The sequence below is a fragment of the Idiotropiscis lumnitzeri genome, unplaced genomic scaffold (genome assembly GCF_059441095.1).
Source record: "Idiotropiscis lumnitzeri isolate Australia: NSW breed Sydney's pygmy pipehorse unplaced genomic scaffold, RoL_Ilum_1.0 HiC_scaffold_105, whole genome shotgun sequence".
NCBI classification, from domain to species: domain Eukaryota; kingdom Metazoa; phylum Chordata; class Actinopteri; order Syngnathiformes; family Syngnathidae; genus Idiotropiscis; species Idiotropiscis lumnitzeri.
The window spans coordinates 483588-504712 of record NW_028283643.1 but is presented as its reverse complement, the minus strand read 5'-3'; the positions used below and the strand labels follow the sequence as shown (position 1 = coordinate 504712).

At 45.0% G+C, this 21125-nt stretch overlaps 1 long non-coding RNA gene across 1 annotated transcript; it reads left to right on the top strand.

Annotated features, from left to right (window-relative positions):
• Positions 1-1059: 1059 nt before the first annotated feature.
• LOC148315546 (uncharacterized) lies at positions 1060-3977 on the top strand. The gene is made up of 3 exons (XR_015840833.1): positions 1060-1120; positions 1208-1357; positions 3799-3977. It is a non-coding gene; the product is annotated as an uncharacterized LOC148315546 (long non-coding RNA).
• The last annotated feature ends 17148 nt before the right edge of the window (positions 3978-21125 follow it).

Genomic DNA, 21125 nt, shown 5'->3' with positions numbered 1-21125 from the left:
TATGAATCAGTACTGGGCAACTCGGGGGTAGAACACATTCGCTGGTGGCAAGAGAGGTGTAGAGTTGTATTGAGAGGGACCCGAGATCCAGGTGCCATGTAGAAAATTTGTATTGGGAATAAATCCACTTTGTGCGTGAAAATGCCGGCTTCCTGATACCTTTCTATTGCAGAACGAGCACGCATATTGTTGGATGAGTGAGAGTTGGGTAAGGTCGCAAATTGGAGTCAGATTACTTATTTGAGTTTACATTGGGTTAAAGTTAAATTCTAACATTGATATAAAGATAAATTCCAACAAGTTCCATCTTGGCAGGGGTAGAGATTGTGTGACTGGTATGTTGATTCCTGTTTTTATCAATATTGGTCGGTGCTGGGACCTTGGGAAGTTACCCAGCACTCTTCGATGTGCTGGCATTGATATGCCATCTGTGTCCCTCGTAACGAAGGTCAGGTCAGGTGTGTATTCCCTCTGCCATCGTGCTGAGTGGAAGGTGCCTGGTTCATTTGGATGGTAAAGGAGGTGGAGATTATTTATTTCTGCCCAGTTGCTGAGCTGGATTCCAGCTGGGTCGGGCTCTGTGTATCCCCACGATGTATGGTGGCTATTGAAGTCTCCTAATATTATAGATTGATGTTGGTATTGTGGGAGGACACTAATTGGCCAGCTTGTATTTGGAGGCTTGTATATGTTGACCACTGTTGTACCCAGCACCTCAATCTCTGACCTGTGTATATTGTGTTCGTCCATAGAGGATCCTCTGTCTATGGCAGGGATGTCTTCATGTACATATATCATGGTTCCGTACTGTTGATGATCTATTCTCGTGATGGGTATGAAGCTGGATATACTGTATCTCGATGGGGGCGATTCTTTAGTCAGATGAGTTTCCTGCAGTGCCAACACTTGTACATCTTTCTCCCTCAGCATCTGCGCCATCAACTCACACTTAGCCATCGATATACCCTCCACATTCAATGAGATTATCCTCAGTCCTCCTCCTACTGTCACTACATTGTCATTTAGGTCATCATTAACTGAGTCTAGCGTATTTTTCGAAGTTGCAGGACTCTCTACTGCACCAACGCGGACCTGGTTATCCTGGGCGACGGCCGATCCAGTATGAATATTCCTTCTTTGAGCTTCCATTTCCATTTTTGAGGTGTGTAGTCGAGAGCAAGTTTTTAACGCTTGGTTCGACCACCAGGGTGGGATTCCTCTTAGTCAGGCCCCCAGAATGCTGGCTGCACTCCAGGGAGCCGCTCAAGCCTCCACACGACGACAACGTGGGAATCCCGGTCGTGGAGGGTGTCGTCACTTTCGGCGCGACATCTGTTCGTCTGCTTTCATCCACCAGGCGAGTAAACGCAACTATGGTTTCGTGCACCACCACATGCAACACTTGCACCATTCTCATGGAAAGACTCTCCCTGCTGGAGGGACGTGTCCGCCAGCTAGAGCAGAGTAATGTGGTAAGCGTAAATGTGGCGGACAGCACCGGTTAGCATTGGCCGTAAACGGCTTGCTAATCGCGTTGAGCCTGTTAAGACACAGAGCAGTTCCATTCCACCTCGGTCTCCTGGCTCCCGCACTTTAGTGAAAGGTGACTCCATTACTCGATACATTAAGCTTGAAAATCCAACCACAGAATGTGTATTGCTGGGGCCAGAGCACCCGACATTGAAGCTAATCTTATGGAGCTAGCACGCAAGAGACCTAGACACCAGCGCAGTGCAAACAACGCTAGCTATTCAGATATAGTGATACACGTCGGCTCCAATGACACTAGTGTTACTGCCGTTTCAATGATACGCTGGCTAAAGAAAGTTTTAACGCGCACTCACTCACCATGGGTTGAAGTTGCGATGACGTTCGCTCGGCTTCACTGGTCTTGATGTTGATGTGTAGTTATGTATGTCACGTCAAACAGTCAAGGGTTAGTCTTAATCGTAGTCATTTCAGTCCAGATGTCATGCCGTGAAGTCAAGTAAATCAAATAAATAAATCAATGGCTACGGTCTTCCAAACTTCAAATCAAAAACATCCGTGCATATGCGGTAATCAATACAATATACTATCTTCTATCTTCCAGTTTGTACATAAATAATGCGTCTTGAGTAAGTGCGGTTGAAAAACGGTATCCGACAGCGTTCCCCCACCTGTCCTGCATTTGTTATTTATGGATGAACGCAACCAGTGCTGACGTCATCAATTGCCCTAGTGGTGGTGTTGCCATACTGCATTACTCAAAAGAAAACTGCTCCAACAACTAGGATGAAGCAATCAGAGATCACAAAGAAAAAACATAGCAAGGACTTGTGATCTCGCCAGAAAGATGAGTCTGAGTCGAGTAATTGTCTCTGGCCCCTTGCCTGCGAGAGGCAATGATGAGAAAGATGGGGGTGTAGCCCTCATTTCCGAATTTAATCTAAAACTTAGTCCTCGTCCTAGCAATTCCTTCAAAACATTTGAAGTTCTCATTATGCGATCCACGGCCGCACTGCCGTTTTATCTTGCCGTTTTTTACCGTCCCCCTGGCTCTTACTCAGGCTTTTTAGATGAATTTTCTGAATTTGTGGCTGATTTGGTAACTCATGCGGATAATATATCATGGGCGACTTCAACATTCATATGAATCTCCCGTCGGAACCACTTACCGTGGCGTTTCGGACAATAATTGATATGTTTGGTTTCATGCAAATAATAGATGAAGCAACGCATATAAATGGTAACACGTTAGATTTGGTATTAACCCGGGGCTTAGCATCCTCAAAAATAATTGTATTACCATATACTAGTGCTATAGCTGACCATTACTTAATCAAATTTGAAGTCTTGGCGCATTGCCATCGTTCTGACCATGATCAAAGCTATAGCAGCCGCAACATTAGCTCCTTAACCACCGCTGCGCTCTCTGAGCTACTCCCTTTAGTAACCGATTCGTTTCCTAATTATATTGGTACGATTGATGATCTTACAAACAACTTTAATGTCGCTCTGTTAAATGCGCCTGACTCCGTCGCACCTTTAAAAACTAAAACTTGTCCAAAGAGGCTGACTCCGTGGTTTAATGAGGAAACACGCATACTGAAACGATTCTTGTAGGAAGCTTGAGCGCAAATGGCGTGCGACCAAACTGGAGGTCTTCCGTCAGGCATGGTGTGCTAGTTTATACAAGGAAGCGCTCAATCTAGCCAAAACTAATTATTACTCTAGATTAATTGTTTTACATAAAAACAACCCTAAATATTTATTTGCTACTGTAGCAATGCTAACGCAACAGCAACCAACCTCGGATAGCTCTTCCTATTCAGCTCACGATTTCATGCAATTCTTTACTCAGAAGATTGAGTGTATTCGTGATGAGATTAAAGACACTGTTCTTACAATTCCGTTGAATTCCGTCATAAATGGTGTTAATAGGGACATTAGGGCTGATAACTGTCCGATAACCTTATCTCAATTTAAAAAAGTATCTCTTGAAAGCCAAACAAAATTGCTTAGTGGGGCAAAACCGACAACTTGTGTGCTCGATCCGCTTCCTGGCAAACTAATTAAAGAACTGTTTATGACCCTAGGACCGTCTGTCTTAAATATTATTAATCTATCACTTACCACGGGTATAGTACCAGCAGCTTTAGGACCGCCATTATGCGACCGCTACTTAAGCAACCAAACCTCGACCCAGAGAGTCTCAACAACTATAGACCGGTTTCAAATCTTCCGTTTATTGCAAAAATCTTGAAAAACTTAATGAATATATGACTAGTAATAATCAATTTGAACCTTTCCAATCAGGTTTTACCGAATGGAAGCTACGGAGGAGGAGGGCATGCTCGCGTGACAGTTAAGCCGAAGAGGAGCACCTTCCCCGGGCACGGGCGGTGTCAAGCGGCCCCTAAGTTTAACCGAATGGAAGCTCCGGAGGAGGAGGGCATGCTCGCGTCACAGTTAAGCCGAAGAGGAGCACCTCTTCCCCCCGGGCACGAGCGGAGCGCGAGGCTGTCAGTTATGAATGAATAAATGAATAAATAAATAAATGAAGAATGCCACCTTTCATTTCACTGGCATGATCCGTGCCTGTCATGCCGCGTGTGTTTTTGTTTTTTCAGCTGTGTGGGCGTTCCTCCAGCGATCGTCTCGCGCCATGCGGTCAGCTGCTGCGAGACGCGCCCACCAGCCCCGCACCGGATTCCCATTCACTCACTGATTACACTCACTACCACCTACACTGACTACCTGGCGTCGGATTGTTATCCTACTTGTGTCTGCGTTTGGAGAGTCCTGCTCAATCCTCCAGCTCTGCTGGAGGATCATAACATTCACAGGGCACACCGGACGGCGTACCAGAAGTTAAAAGTCGAAGTAATTAAATAAATACAAAAATAAGTAATTGAATAAATACAAAAATAATGGCTGGGGAATAAAAAAATAAGAAGTTTTAATAATAATTTTTTTTTGTTATAACATGAATTTCACTCTCTCTCTCTCTACCCGTATATATATATATATATATATATATATATATATATATATATATATAATTTAAGCATTTTTGAAGGTGCGCCGCTACTTCGCGGATTTTCAGTTTTCGCGGGTGGTCTCGGTCCCCATTAACCGCGATAACCGAGGGTTCACTGTATTACTCTTACTCGATCTTGGCGCCGCTTTTGACACTTGATCATAACATATTATTAAAACGCCTTGAAACTTGTGTTGGCATTTCAGGTTCAGCGCTTTCTTGGTTTAATTCGTATCTGTCGGAGAGGACGCACCGTGTAATTCATGGCAATGCGACTTCTGATCTTTGTAAGATCACACGCGGAGTTCCGCAGGGATTGGTACTAGATGCTACCGCTTGGTGATATTATACGGAAATATAACATTAGTTTTCATTGTTATGCTGATGATACGCAATTATACATGCCGTTGGATATAACGAATCCGTGTGATTGCTATAAATTAGAGGCATGCCTTGCCGAAATTAAACTATGAATGTCTTTCAATTTTTTGCGTCTTAACTCAGATAAAACCGAGATGCTGATCATTGGACCAGCGCGTCATCGGTACCTTTTTCAAAGACACCACTATGAGTATCGATAAATTGCCCAAAAGGATTCAACAAAAAATCTCGGTGTTATATTTGACACAACTATGTCGTTTCAAATGCACATTAAAAATATTACTAGAACTGCATTTTTTCATCTGCGTAACATTGCTAAAATTCGCCCAATTCTATCAACTTGTGATGCAGAAATCTTAATCCATGCGTTTGTTACGTCTCGCCTCGACTATTGTAACATTTTGCTCTCGGGTCTCCCCATGTCTAGTATTAAAAGTTAGTTCAAAATGCAGCAGCTAGACTCTTGACTAGAACGAGAAAGTTTGATCATATTACCCCGATACTTGCAAATTTGAATTGGCTTCCGGTCCACTTGAGATGTGATTTTAAAGTTCTGCTACTTGCCTATAAAATATTGCATGGCTTAGCTCCTTCCTATCTCGTTGACCTCGTGGTACCATATGTTCCGTCCCAAAACCTTCGCTCACAAAATGCTGGTCTTTTAGTGATTCCGCGAGCCAAAAAGAAGTCCACAGGTTCTAGAGCGTTCTCTATTCGGGCACCAATGCTTTGGAATGCACTACCCTCAGGTATTAGAGGCGCCACCTCAGTAGAAATGTTCAAAACACTATTAAAGACGCATTTATACTCTTGTGCATTTAGTTGAACTATTTGTTGGCCTGTTTACTGCCGCTTTTTCTCTTTTCTTCTCTATTCTGCCCCCTTTTCCCCGGCTGGGGGATTAGGTGACGGTGACCCACTAGGAAGTTTAAGGCATTGACAAACTGGGCATGCACCTGTTCCAGTGATGTCGTCTTCCTGCAGCGTGACATTTGATCAATTTATTTATATACTTTAGCATCTAATTTAATTATTTGTTGGCCTGTTTACTGCCGCTTCTCCTCTTTTCTGCCCCCTCTTCCCCTGCTTGGGAATTAGGTGATGGTGACCTGCTATGAAGATTACGGCACTGACCAACCGGGGAGGGACCTGCTCTCCCAAAGTCGTCTTCATGCAGCGCCTCTTCTGATTTCCCTATATTTCAGCACTTCGTTGAACTACTTGTTGGCCTGTTTACTATTTCTGTTCTTTTTTTTCTGTTCCCAATTCCACGGCTTGGGAATTAGGTGATGGTGATTCACTTGGAAGTGGCTGTTTTGAATTTACCCCAAACTGACTATTTCAAGATCGAAGGCTCATCCTCGGATATGCTGCCATGGAGATTACGGTCCTGGATGAGGACCCACTCCACTAAAGTCATCTTCCTGCAGCACTTCATTTAATTGACTCTCACATTATCTCATCTAACATTGTATAGCATCATTGTATGTGTCAAATGTTGCCCACTTAGCATCCAAAGCAGCCTGGTCATCCTGGAAGGGGGTTTCCCCCCCATCTGTGGTCCCTTCTCAAGTTTTCTCACTTTTCCCCCAATGGGATTTTGAGTTTTTCCTTGCCCTCCTGGGGGTTAAGATCAGTGGATGTTGATTGTGGTTATGTAAAGCCCTTTGAGACTGTCTGTGATTAAGGGCTATACACATAAAATTGACTTGACTCGACTTGGACCAGAATAGAAGTGGATGAGGGAAAAAGGGAGGGGCGGTGTTGACTGATATTGTGCAGATGGAAGTAGGCTGACCGGGTTGTGTTATTATGCTTATGGAAAGATAGAGTGCTGTCAAGGATGACACCCAGACTCTTGACCTGAGGGGAGGGGAAAACAATGGAGGGGCCAACAGGAATGGGAAAACTGACAACTTTGGATTGTATTGATTTTGTACTGAAAAGAATAACTTCTGTTTTGTCGCTGTTAAGCCTCATGAAATCATTAGAAAACCAGTCATTGATTTCAGATAGACAGGAGGTGACGGAGGTGGGAGGGAGTGATATGCTGGGTTTGCAGGAGAACTAGAGCTGGGTGTCATCCGCGAAGCAATATAAAGCGATATTGAATTTTCGGAAAATGCTGCCAAGGGCAAGGAGGTATATGATACATAATAGGGGGGCAAGGACCGAGCCTTGGGGCAAACCTGAGGTGACTGGGAGGGACTTTGATGAGAAATATTTAAGCTGGATGAACTGAGTGCGGTCTTTGAAGTATGAATGGAACCAGTTGAGGGCGGTGTGGGTGATGCCGATGGAAGAAAGTCTTTTGAGAAGGATGGTGTGTGAGATGGTGTCAAAGGCCGCAGTCAGGTTAAGAAGGATGACAATGGAGAATGAATCGGAGTCAGCTGCAATGAGGAGATCAGAGGTGACCTTGAGTAGAGTTGATTCAGTGCTGTGAAGTGCACGGAAACCGGACTGAAAGGGTTATTGCAGGTGAGATGAGAGTGGAGTTGAGTGGCGACTACATTATCTAGGACTTTTGAAATGAATGGGGCAGAGGTTCAGGAAATAGTACTGAGCGGCTTTTTCTTAATCTCATGAGAAAATGTACTCGGGCAAGCACAGTCGAAAAGAGTCGTGCGTTATCTCAGCCCAGCCTCACATTCTTCCCCCGACACGGGTCTACGTCCAAGGGAAGGTCCTCTCCAGATTAATCATTGTCTGGATGGTTGATTCCCAGCTGGTCCCCAAGACTGGTATTCCACGGCTGGCCTTCTCCGGCGGGCAGTCTCTCCGTCTCTCCTGCTGGTATTCCCCTGTAATCTTGTCAGTGTGCATGTATGTGTGCTCCAAAATCAAATTATGTCTTTCAGAATGTGTTTTTGCAATGGCGTCCCAGTGAACCCTCCAATCAATCAATCAAATTTTATTTATAAGAGCACTTTTCATACATAAAATGCAGCTCAAAGTGCTGTACAATAAAAACATCCAAATTACAACGAAAAACTAAAACCCATTCCACCCACTCAACATAAACACAAGACACATCAACATACACGCCTGAACTCGCATACACACAGAACACTCGCATTCACACAACTTAATAAACCATCTTAGTAGAAAGACAGGGTAAGGCACAGAGAAACCATATGAGAAAATGTACCCAGGGTAGGTAATCCGCGCTGAGAGGGATGACGGCTCACGCCCACAGGGAGCTGCGCCAACACACAGACCCCTAGCCCAGACTGACCGGGGTAGACCCTACACATAGTGCAGAGGGCCCCGGGCCTAAGGAGCCTCCGGGATGAAGCCCCCTGTGAGAAGGCCAGCCACACCTCCCAGCGCGGAGGCCCCCCTTGAGGAAACACTGGAGCTAAAATATATAAAAGAAAATGATAATGCTAAACAAAAAAGAAGCTAAAAATTAAAGGACAATAATATAAAAAGACGAAGCTAAAATATTTAAGAAAAATTATGATACTAAAAGACATAGAAGAAGCTAAAAATTAAAAGACAATAATATAAAACGACGGAGCTAAAATGTATAAGAAAAATGATACTAAAAGACAAAGAAGCTAAAAAAAATTAAAGACAATGATAATAGATAAAATGACAGTCCTGAATTAAAAGACTAAGATAAATTATTTAAAAGCCAAACAAAAAAGGTGAGTCTTGAGCAGGGGTGGGCAATTATTTTTTCCATGGGGCCGCATAAGAAACATAAAATATTGTGGAGGGCCGGGCCAAAAGGCTGAACTCAATTCTGCATAATATTAATTGTATTTCTTTTTTAAAAAGCAGTAAATAGCACTGTTTTGACAAGCTGGCAAGAGTATATATTAAAGTTAAGCAATGAAACTAAATACCAAATAAACTGAAAAAATGAGGTTGCCTTCCAAAAATTTATTCATTCAAATTTCTCAACACAATGGTAGACAAAATATTAACATTTTTTACTATTTGTGACTCATATTAGTAAACATATTCTGTCACATTCACTTCAAAACACATTTTGAGTTCCATATACTGTTGGATAGTTGTGTAAAGGTTCTGAGCATTTTAAAGACATCACAATATTGTCTTTTTGCACCAAACATTAAGCAAGATACAACATATTGACTGTCACTGAACTGTGATTTTGAGAAAAAGTGTCCCAGTTCATTGTTATCTGGTGCCGTTTTTATATTTCTCTCCATGTTTCGTCTGGTAATGCCGACTCAAATTGTAGTCCTTCAACACGGCGATCTGCTCCCCGCAAACTAAACACACAGCTTTACCTCTAACTTCAGTAAATAAATACTTCGCTGTCCAATTTTTGTTGAAAATTCTACATTCGGCATCTACCTTTCTTTTTTTAGCCTGAGCGGACATTTTTGAGGGCGAACGTCGTCTTGTTGTGATTCAATTGCGCGCATGTCTTGATAAACGCATTACGTCATTATGTGCGACGCACATTGTGCGGGAATAAAAAAAACAAAACAATTTCAGAATAAAAGCAGTGCAGCTTTAGCCCATGAATGAGGTGAAATTAAAAAGTATGTTTATTTTGAAATTTCCAATTAACCTTACACTCGCGGTCAGAGTCAACCAAAGGTATGTGGCCCGGGCCATACAATGCCCAGGTCTGTCATACGGGCCAGTCAGTGCCACCCGGCGGGCCGGATGTGGCCCGCGGGCCGTGCAATGCCCAGGTCTGGTCTTGAGCCTCCTTTTAAAAATATCAACGGTCTCTGCGGACCTGATGTCCTCCGGCAGGCTATTCCATAGACGAGGACCAGAATGGCTGAATGCAGCCTCGCCATGTGTTCCAGTCCTCACCCTAGGAATAATTAACAGGCCGGTGCCAGAGGACCTCAGGGTCCGCGAGGATGGCCCAAGACCGTTAAGGCATTTAAAAACTAATTGAAGCACCTTAAAATCAATCCTGAAACACACGGGGAGCCAATGCAGCGATTTTAAAACTAAATCCAGTGCCCAATTTGGTATGTTTGCATCTCTATGGCCTACGTGGAGAATGTGCTTTGTCATATTTGTCCATGAAGTGCTGTTTGGCTTGTCATCAGTTTGTAATGTGCAGACTGAATATGTATGATGTGAATGTGAGTGTAGGTCATGAAAATACTATGTTCACACATTTATAAACTAAGTAATATAACGTTAGCATGTGAAAATAATATCATAAAACAGTAAAGACCATGACTACAATCAGTCATTCCTATGCGTAGTAGAATTAGAATTAGAATTAGAAATCCCTTTATTGTCATTGTACTCAAGTGTGCAACGAGATTAGAGGGCTCCCCTCTCCAGTGCAATACAACAATAATACAGACAAATATATAAATTAGATAAATAAATAAGAGAGTGCAATGGAATTTAGTACAGAATAGGGTATATAAAAACACATCACGATGCTGTTCTGCAAGGTAGGGGTGTTCTCGTGTGTGTGTGAGAGTTCAGAATGGAGATGGCTCTCGGAAAGAAACTGTTTCTCAGTCTATTGGTCCTCGATTTGATGCATCTGTAGCGCCTGCTAGAGGGCAACAGGTCGAACAGGTGTGAGTTTGGGTGGGTATTGTCTTTGACGATGTTGAGAGCCCTTCTGAGGCACCGGGCGGTTTAGATGTCCGACAGTGAGGAGAGAGGGCAGCCAATAATCCTTTGCGCTGTTTTGACTGTCCTCTGGAGCCTCACTCTGTCCGCCTCAGTGCAGCCGCTGTACCAGGTGGAGACACAGTACGTCAACAGGCTCTCAATGGACGAGTGGTAGAAGGCTAGCAGCAGCTTCCTGTCCAGGTTGAATTTCCTGAGGACTCTCAGGAAGTGCAGACGCTGGTGGACCTTCTTTACCACTGCTGTGGTGTTGTGAGTCCAAGAAAGGTCGTCGGAGATCTGTACTCCGAGGAACTTGAACGTGTGGACCCTCTCCACACACACGCCTTCAATGCAGAGGGGGGGCGGCACCGTCTTGTTCCTCCTGAAGTCGACGACAATCTCCTTTGTTTTTGCAGTCTGTTGTCCTTGCACCAAGCTGTCAGTCTCTTTACCTCCTCTCTGTAGGCTGTCTCGTCACCTTTCGAGATCAGACCGACCACTGTCGCGTCGTCAGCAAACTTGACGATGCTGTTGTTGCCGTGGGCCGGGCTGCAGTCGTAGGTGTAGAGGGCGTATAGGAGAGGGCTCAGCACGCATCCTTGAGGGGAACCGGTGCTCAGCATGCAGGTGGAGGACGTGTAGGGGCCGAGCAACACAGTCTGGGGTCTGTTGGTCAGAAAGTCCTTAATCCAGATGCGTGTGAGGGCAGGGAGGCCGAGAATGTCCAGTTTGGCGACGAGGATGTCTGGGATGATTGTGTTGAATGCCAAGCTGTAGTCCACAAAGAACATCCTTGCATAGCTCCGCTGTTGTTTCAGGTGGCCCAGCACAACATGCAGAGCAGTGTTGATGGCGTCCTCAGTGGATCTGGTATGCAAACTGGTAGGGGTCCAGAGTGGGAGGAAGGCAGTCCCTGATGTGCTGGAGAACCAGCCTCTCGAAACACTTCATGATGACTGGTGTGAGAGCAACAGGACGGTAGTCATTCAGGTGGACGGCTGGTGACTTTTTGGGGACAGGAATAATGGTGGAAGTTTTCAAGCAGGAGGGGATGACTGCTTGAGCCAGGGAGCGGTTGAAGATCCTGCAGAAAACATGTGACAGTTGGTGTTTTGAGGACCTTGCCTGGTATTCCGTCGGGACCAGTAGCTTTCCTGGGTTTAACAGCCAGGAGCGCGCGCCTCACATCGTGTTCCTCTACGGTGAGTGGGGGGGAGTTGGAGCATGAAGTGCGGGGGTGTGACGGTTGGGACGAGTCAAAGCGAGCAAAGAAGCAGTTAAGCTCCTCTGCCAGCGATGCACTCGGGTCTGCAGAGGTCGTGCTGCTGCCACGGAAGTTGGTGATGCTCCGTAGACCCTGCCACACCTCCCGTGGTCTGTTACTGGCAAGGTGGGCCTCCAGCCTCCCCTTGTAGGTTGCCTTGGCTAGCTTGATGCCTTTGCTCAGGTCAGCACGAGCCACCCTGTACTGGGCTTTGTCGCCTGACCTGAAGGCAGCGTCACGGGCCTTGAGGAGAGAGCGAACCCTGCTGGACATCCAGGGCTTCGCATTTGGGAAGGTCCGTATAGTCCTGTGTAGGGACACAGTTTCCATGCAGAACTTGATGTAGTCCAGTACACAATGTGTGTAGACATCAAGGTCCTGATGATCAAAGAGGCCCCAGTTTGTGTCTTGAAAGCAGTCCTGTAATTCACTCATGGCGCCGTCACGCCAGGTTTTCACAGTCTTTGTGGTGGGCCTGAATCTGCGCCTGAGAGGGGTGTATGCAGGTGCGAGCTGCAAGGACAGGTGGTCTGACTGGCCGAGGGGGGCGAGTGGGAGGGCCCTGTATGCGTGCTTGATGTTCGAGTACACATGGTCGAGAGTGTTGTCTCCCCTCGTTGGGCACTTGACATGCTGGTGAAACTCTGGGAGTACAGTCTTTAAATTGGCCTTATTAAAGTCTCCCGCTACTACGTGAACGCCATCAGGGTGGGCCCGCTGATGTTTATTGATGACGCACGCGAGTAGCGAGAGCGCCGTGCTAGTGCTAGCGTCGGGAGGGATGTAAACAGCTGTGACAATCACGACCGTTAGCTCCCTCGGGAGAAAATAAGGCCGGCATTTAACGGACATGAACTCGATGTCGGGGGAAGAGTGCTTCTCGACGATCGTGCTATCGCCGCACCAGTTCTCATGCACGTAAACACAGAGCCACCCCGCCCCTTCTCTTACCGGTGTCCCTCGTCCGATCCGCGCGATGTAGCGAGCGCCCGGCCAGCTGGATGCTAGCGTCGGGGACGTCTGCGTGCAGCCAGGATTCCGTGACGACGATCACACTGCTGTCTCGCACATAGCGGTTTCCCAGGATTTGTAATCCCAGGCCGTCGATTTTGTGGACCACGGATCTGGCGTTGGTGAGGTACAGGCTCGGCAGTGGTTGCCTATGGGGCTGCCGTCGCAGCCGTTGCAAGACACCGGACCTGCAGCCCCGCTACTGCTTCCTCTCTCTGCGTCGCCTGCGCCGCCTCCCGGTCCCGATGACAAGCCACGGTGAGCCGGGCAGCCTCGCCAGTTCGTCCGGAATTTTGCGATCATAGCATATTCAGTAAATATAAACCTGCTAAATTAAATAATTGACATTCTGTCCCATAAATGTTTAAAATGCCGGTAATTGCCATACAATCCTTCAAGGGTCGACGAGCGATGTTCGGGAGGAGGAGCAGTGGTGGTGGTGCGTTTCCCTCGGGCATGTGTCGGTAAATCCAGCGGAGTTCAGCGGCAGTGGATTGAAGTTGTCCTGACACAGGTTGATGACATGACAGGAACAGGCAGAAGTGCGAGAAGCAGACTGGCCTGCGGGTCCACATGGCAGACAGGTGCTAACTTTGATAGGTAAGCTAAACTTTAGCCACAGTAGACGCGTCAGCGACTATGCAATCGGTGGGTGGCATTCATGAGAATCGGGATCGCTCAACATACAGATAATAAATAAAATCACTGTAACTGGAGGGATTGTAAACTGCTAAAGCAGGTACAACAAGCGGATCCAAAAAATTTCTGAGAGTTACCGGTGAGCAGTGGCAGCCAAACGTGCCAGCGTCCACCCAACCGGGAGTTGATTCAATATTCACAATATTTTATTATTTTGTCGTACAGTTGTTTAAAAATGGCTCGCTATCGCCCCCTAGAAAAAAAAACAACAAAAAAAAACAGCCCCATATCTCTGTTTCACCAAACTGAAAATTTGATGAAGTGTGTACAAAGCCAAGACCTAATAAAAAGTCTCATGGAGCCGTATGCTAAATTGAACAGGAAGTCGGCCATTCTAAATTTATCAGAATCCGAAATCCTTTTATTGTCATTGTACAGTGTGCAACAAGATTAGGGAGCTCCCCTCTCCAGTGCAATACAACAATAATTTAATCAAATATATAAATTAGATAAATAAGAGAATAAATATTGTGATGGAAAATAGTATGAAATTGGAGAAATACAACACAATACGTCGCTGTTCAGCAAGGCAAGGGTGGTCGTGTGTGTGTGCATGTGTGTGAGAGTTCAGAATGGTGATGGCTCTCGGAAAGGAAATGTTTTTCAGTCTATTAGTCTTTGATTTGATGCACCTGTAGTGCCTGCCAACAAATTTACTTCAAACATTGACGAGGCTTTGAAAACAAAAGCTGCTCTAACTTTAACTACAAGCAAATTCCTCTTGAAGATTCCTCACGTTATTTCTCGGAAATATTTCACATTTCCAACGTGCCAGTACCCCAACGTTGTCCGGGTGGCGAGGGCCCTTTATAGCTGCTCGCAGCTCTAGTTTTTAATTAATTTTTTTAAATCAATGGTGATGACAGTGAAATATGTCTGGTCTGGTATCATGATAGCTGGAGGATATTTTGTCATGATATTTTAGTCAGGCCTGATAACAGTGATGTATGCTGATTTCAGGCTACTTTTATTTTGAAATGCCGTATCACATTTTGGTGGGACCGCAATTGATGGACAACTGGGGTTGTCTAGTGTCCCCCAAAATGGGTCTGATATCACGATAGCTCGAGGGTATTTTGAAATGATTATTTTAAAATCAGTGTTGATGACAATGAAATGTGCATATTTCAGGTGTTTTTTTTTTTATTGTGAAATTACACCAGATTTTGATGGGACCACTTTTGATGAACAGCTGGGGTCGTCGAGTGTCCAACAAAACTAGTCTGGTATTACGACAGCTCCAGCTCTTTTATTTTAAAATGCCTCCTTACATTTTGATGGGACTACTTTTGGTGGAAAGCTGTGTTGTCTAGTGTCCTCCAAACCTGGTTTGGTATTACCATAGCTAGAGGATATTTTTTAATGTAATTTTAAAGTCAGGCATGATGACAGTGAAATGTGCAGATTTCAGGCAACTTTTAGTTTGAAATTACAAATTAGATTTCAATGGGACCACTTTTTATGGACAGCTGGGGTAGTCTCGTGTCCCACAAAACTGGTCTGGTATCACGAAAGCTCGAGCGATGTTTTTTTTTAACTCAGTGGTGATGACCGTGAAATAAGCGAATTTCAGGCTACTTTTATTTTGAAGTGCCACATCACATTTTGATGTGACCACTTTTGGTGGACAGCTGGTGTGGTCTAGTATCCCCAGTCCTGGTTTGGTATCACGATAGTTTGAGGATATTTTTTAAAGATTTTTCTTTTAAATCAGTGTTGATCACAGTGCATATTTCAGGTGATTTTTTTATTTTGAAATGCCACATCAAATTTTGAAGTGACCACTTTTTGTGGACAACTGGGGTGGTCTGGTGTCCCGCAGAACTCGTCTGGTATCACGATAGCTTGAGGATTTTGTAATGATTTAAAATTTTTTAATCATTGGTGACGACAGACAAATAAGCAAATTTTCACGCTTTTATTTTTAAATATCCAATCAGATTTTGATGGGACCACATTTGTTTTTCCGGTTCCGTCGCCACGCGAGTGGCTACCTGCTAGAGCAGCACGGCTCACTATTTGAGCCTTTTTCGCGTGTTTTTCCCTTTACCCAGTTTTATTTATTTTACCTCATCGCAGCAATGGACATCCAAATTGCGGTGGTTTTATTGCTGCTGAGGGCTGTTTTTTGCGTGATCGTGTCCGGAGATGTCACTGGGAGCTACGGATCAATCGTTTACACAAGAGATCATATGTTAGCACTTCGTGCTAACCCCGTGCCGACTCCCGGAGCGAGACCCGATATCCCCCGCGAGTTGAGGAGGAAGAGACGGGGGATGTCGCGCGGGGGCGAAACGCCAGGCAAAGAGGAGGCGTGACCACCCCGTCCTCCCGTCCGTTTTTATGGGAAATGTTAGATACCTTCCCAAGAAAATGGACGAGCTAACAGCGCTAACGCGGCACGAGAGGAACTTCCAATGAGCTAGCTTGCTGATGTTCACGGATTCATGGCTAACAGAGCTAACGCCGGACACCGTTGTGGAATTTGACGGCTTCCAAATACTACTTGCGGACAGGACACTGGAAAGCGGTAAGAGGAAAGAGGAGGGCTGGCTGTGTTTGTTAATGATAGATAGTGTAACCCTAGGCACATCACAGCTAAGGAGCAACTTTCCAGTCGGGACAATGAGCTGCTAGCTGTTAGCATGCGTCCATACTTGACAAGCATCGCGAGTTAACAAGGACGCGCACGTAACAGGTGCGTGAGTAAACTGCTTAAAACTTTGATCGTCATTCGGCTGACCTACAAATTGAGACGCTACAGTCAGTTTGACGTTTTTGTTTGCTTCATTGTGGATTGACATGGAGGAACAAGACAGTGGAAAGCGGACATTAAAAATGACGGAGAAAAGCTGTAGAAGATCACAAGCCTAAACGGATGCAGGCACGCAGCTGCAAATTTGCTCAATTGACCTCCATGCAACGTCAAATTGAACAATTGATGGAGGATGATACAAATGTTGACGCTGTAAAAAACTGAGGTTCGTGTTTGCTTTAGCGGCATGGAGCAAGAATTTGTGGACCTCAATTCCGGTCTGCAAAATTTAAAGACTGAAGAGGATTTTGCCGATGACCAAAATAACTGGTTTGATCCAAAAAATGTAATTAATGGAAATGTGAGCAATGGAAGAAGGACGTTTTGAAACGTGCAGAGGAAGGATGCAATAAACAAATATCACCTGCTGATAGTAGATCTGCATCAACTAACTACACCCATAGAAGTAGAAGTAAAGAATCTAACAGACAGAAGCTCACTTCTGTCAACGTCTTCAATTAAATTAAAGGCTCAAATGGAACGAGCATGTTTAAAGGCAAAGGCTGCTGATTTACAACAAAGGTTGGCACTTGAGCAAGAAGAAGCTGCAATTAAAGCAAAGAAGGAAATGCATGCAATGCAAACGGCACTCCCTGAGTCTGATGGATGTCTTGAGAAGATATGAAAATACCCAGGAGGATGGTATCCACATTCCTGATGAGTGTGTTACAATTTAAACAAGGAAAAACATTCAATTACCATCACAGCCTATCAGAGCAACAAGCAGTGTTGACCTGAAATGCTCCCACTTCGACTATTCCAATGGCTAGATTTCCACATCAGACAGAAAGTAGAGAACAACAGGGACATGTGATTGATGGCCTTTGCCACGCAATCTCACAGCAAGCCAGTGTCGCAGAATACTTAGCAAAGAGTCAAAAAGCATCGCTTCTTCCCGAACTTTCCATTCCTACGTTTAAAGGCGACCCTCTGCATTATAAAACCTCTATAGGTGCCATTGAACATGGGATTGAAGGCCGTACAAGTGATAACCGTGATCATCTTCAATTTTAGCTGCAGTATACTAGTGAACAACCACATGAGTTGGTGAAGAGCTGCATCCATATGGAACCTCTGACAGGATATACCAAAGCAAAACAAATCTTGAAGGAGTTTTATGGTGATGACTTCATGATAGCAGAAGCATATTTAAAGGAAGCCATGGATTGGCCAACAATCAAGTCTGAAGATGGTGTTGCACTTCAGTCTTTCACATTATTCCTTATGGGCTGTTCGAACATAATGGCAGATGTTAATTACATGGAGGACTTGGACAACATGGCTAATATAAAGGCATTGGCAAACAAACTTCCATACAGACTTATAGAATCTTGGAGAAAATTTGCCTGCAATCTCCAAGAAAGAACAAATAGAAGAGTGAAGTTTAAGGATTTTGTTGACTTTGTTGACAAGCACGAAAGATTTCTATAAAACAGAAAACAAAATCACAACACACAGAAACAACAAAATCAAAGAAAGTCTTCACAACAGTCATTGTGCCCGCCAAGATGGAAAACAACAAAACCACCACGCCAAAGGCAGAACCTGTTTCAGTGGATGCTATTGCCAAACCATGTGCTAATTGTAATGGAGAGCAACACAGTCTCACAATTGGTAAGGAATTTAGGAGAAAGCATCACAAGGATAAGATTGACTTCTTGAGGAGCAAGGGTCTGTGTTTTGCATGTTTGATGCACGGTCGCATTAGCAGTTGCTGGAAACAAAAGCTTCAATGTCAAGAATGCTCTAGACTGCATCCTACAGCACTACACATTGTCCATAAACTTCTGCAAAGAAACAGCCTAAGACGATTGTGAATAGCAGTACCTATTAAGCGCCCTCGTACAAACAACAGAAACCTGGGGTGTCACTGGGGCCTGTAAATAGGACTGCATCCTTTCAATAATTCCGGTATGGGTCAAGGCACAAAAAGGAACCAAGACAGTGGCGACTTACTGTCCGGTTTAAAAATGCCCTGACGCCTTTTTTAGACTGAAATAACTTACTAAAGTTTTCGTTTTGTGCCATTCAGAATGGGAGAGGGAGCCAGGAGGCGAAACAGCCGTCTTGCCAGTTCAATCCCGCACACCCTCTGACTCTCACCCTCCGTTCTGCCTTTTTATTGAAACTAACTCATCAATAACTAATCACCAGAAGACAGAAAAGCATCAACAACTAATCACCAAGAGACAGAAAACATCAATAACTCACGGTATAAAGGTCAGTTTAACTAAAGCATCAATAACTAATCACCAGGGACTCCAGCAGGCAGAAAATCATAACCCAAGGTCAGTTTAACTAAACACATCTTCAGGATACGGTGTCTGTGTGTGTGTGTGTTAAAATAACAAGTAAGTGTCTCTGTGTGTGTTCAACATTAATGAGTGTATAAAAACATGATTATGAATACACAAACTGATTACCTATCCTCAGCCCATCTTACATTTCCCTCCTGTTGTGGATTTAAAAATCATGTCCTTACGGCTTTAAGACAGATCATCATAATGAAATCATACAACAGTGTGATCATCAGTGGAGGAGCGAAAACCTCACATTAGGGAAAAATTCCCCTCCTCCCTTCCGGCGTAGAATGAGATCCTCATAATTTGATGACCATCAGGGAATAAAACTTGTCCCTGGGGTGACTTGGTGGAGGCCCTTGCCTCGTTGTAGGAGAGATAAGATAAGATAAGATAAGATAAGATGTCCTTTATTAGTCCCACAATGGGGAAATTTGAGGTGTTACAGCAGCAAAGATATAGATCACACAGAGTCGGCGGCGTAATGTAGCCGTTAATGTATAACATTAGCAGCAGACATTCAGAAAAAGCATGCAAATATACACAGTATAAACGTATCTAAGTGTAAGGAAACACTCCTAATGTTTGTCCATTATACGGAGGGGGAAACGCTGTAATGATAAAGACTACTGAATGATTGAAAATACTGCAATCATAAAAATATTGCAATGATAAAAGTACTGTAATGGTAAGAGTACTGAAATGATAGAAAAGTACTGCATGATAGAAAATACTGCAATGGTAAAAGTACTGTAATAGTAAAAGTACTGCAACGATAGAAAAATACTGCAATGATGAAAGTACTGCAATGGTAAAAGTACTGCAATGGTAAAAGTACTGTAATAGTAAAAGTACCGCAATGATAGAAAAATACTGCAATGATAAAAGTACTGCAATGATAAAAGTACTGTAATAGTGAACATCCTGCAGTGGTAGAAATACTACAGTGATAGAAGTATTGTAATAAGAATACTGTAATGGTAAACAAAATACATCATTGGTCAATATTTAAGTACACCCTTGGCTGAAAGTACAGTAGTAGTTAATATTGCATCCTAGGACTGCACAATTGCACTAATGCCCTCCCGTTTGTAGGCCTGACCCAATGTTCTTGTTAAAAAGTCTGACAGCAGTTGGCAGGAAGGAGCGGCGAAATCTCTCTTTGGTACAGCGAGGGTGTAAAAGTCTGTCACTGAAGGAGCTGTAAAGTGTTCTCAGAGTGTCATTGAATGGGTGGGCTGGTTTGTCCAGCATTGATGACAGTTTTGCCGTCATCCTTCTGCCCCCCACTGAGTCCACAGAGTCCAGGGAGCAGCCCAGGACAGAGCTGGCCCTCCTCACCAGTTTGTCCAGTCTCTTTTTGTCTCGGCCCGAGATGCCTCCTGCCCAGGAGACCACTCCATAGAAGATGACTGATGAAACCACCGAGTCATAGAAGTTCCTGAGGAGTGTTCCCCGAACGCCAAAGGACCTCAGCCGCCTGAGTAGGAAGAGTCTGCTCTGACCCTTCCTATAGAGAGCGTCTGTGTTGTCGCTCCAGTCCAGTTTATTGTTCAGATGAACACCCAGGTACTTGTAAGTTGAGACCCTCTCAACGTCTGTTCCCTGGATATTCACTGGTGCAGGTGGAGAGTGCCGACGCTTGCGGAAATCCACCACCAGCTCTTTGGATTTCCCAGCGTTGATTTGGAGGCGGTTCTGCTGACACCAGTCCACGAACCCCTGCGTAACCCCTCTGTACTCCCGATCGTCATCGTCAGTGATGAGGCCGACAATCGCAGAGTCATCAGAGAACTTCTGCAGGTGACAGGTTGTGGAATTGTATTTGTAGACCGAGGTGTAGAGGGTGAACAGGAAGGGAGCCAGCACAGTTCCCTGCGGCGCTCCCGTGCTGCAGAGGAGCACGTCAGACACACAGTCCTGTGTTCTCACGTACTGTGGCCGGTTTGTGAGGTAGTTGTGAATCCATGTGATGAGGTGGTGGGCCACTCCCGCCTGCTCCAGCTTGTCTCCCAATAAGGCGGGCTGGATGGTGTTGAAAGCACTTGAGAAATCAAAGAACATGATCCTCACCGTGCCCCCCGCCTTCTCCAGGTGGAAGAGTGAAGTGTGGAGCAGGTAGATGATGGCATCATCCACACTGATGCCAGGCTGGTATGCAAACTGGAGTGGGTCCATTGAGGAGCTGACCAGGGGGCGCAGATGGACGAGGACCAGTCTCTCCAGGGTCTTCATCAGATGAGACGTCAGCGCCACTGGTCTGAAGTTGTTGAGCTCCTTCGGATGGGGTGTCTTTGGAACCGGAACCAGGCAGGATGTTTTCCACAGCTGGGGGACTCTGCCCAGCTTCAAGCTCAGGTTGAACATGTGCTGGACGATTCCACACAGCTGGTCTGCGCAGGATTTGAGGAGCTGGGAGCTGATCCCATCTGGGCCTGCCGCCTTCCTCGCCTTCATCTTCCTCAGCTGGTTCTTCACCTGAGATGTTGTGAGGAACAAGGCTGAGCAGGAGGAAGTGGTGGTTGTCTGATGAGGCTGGGAACTGGAGCCTGT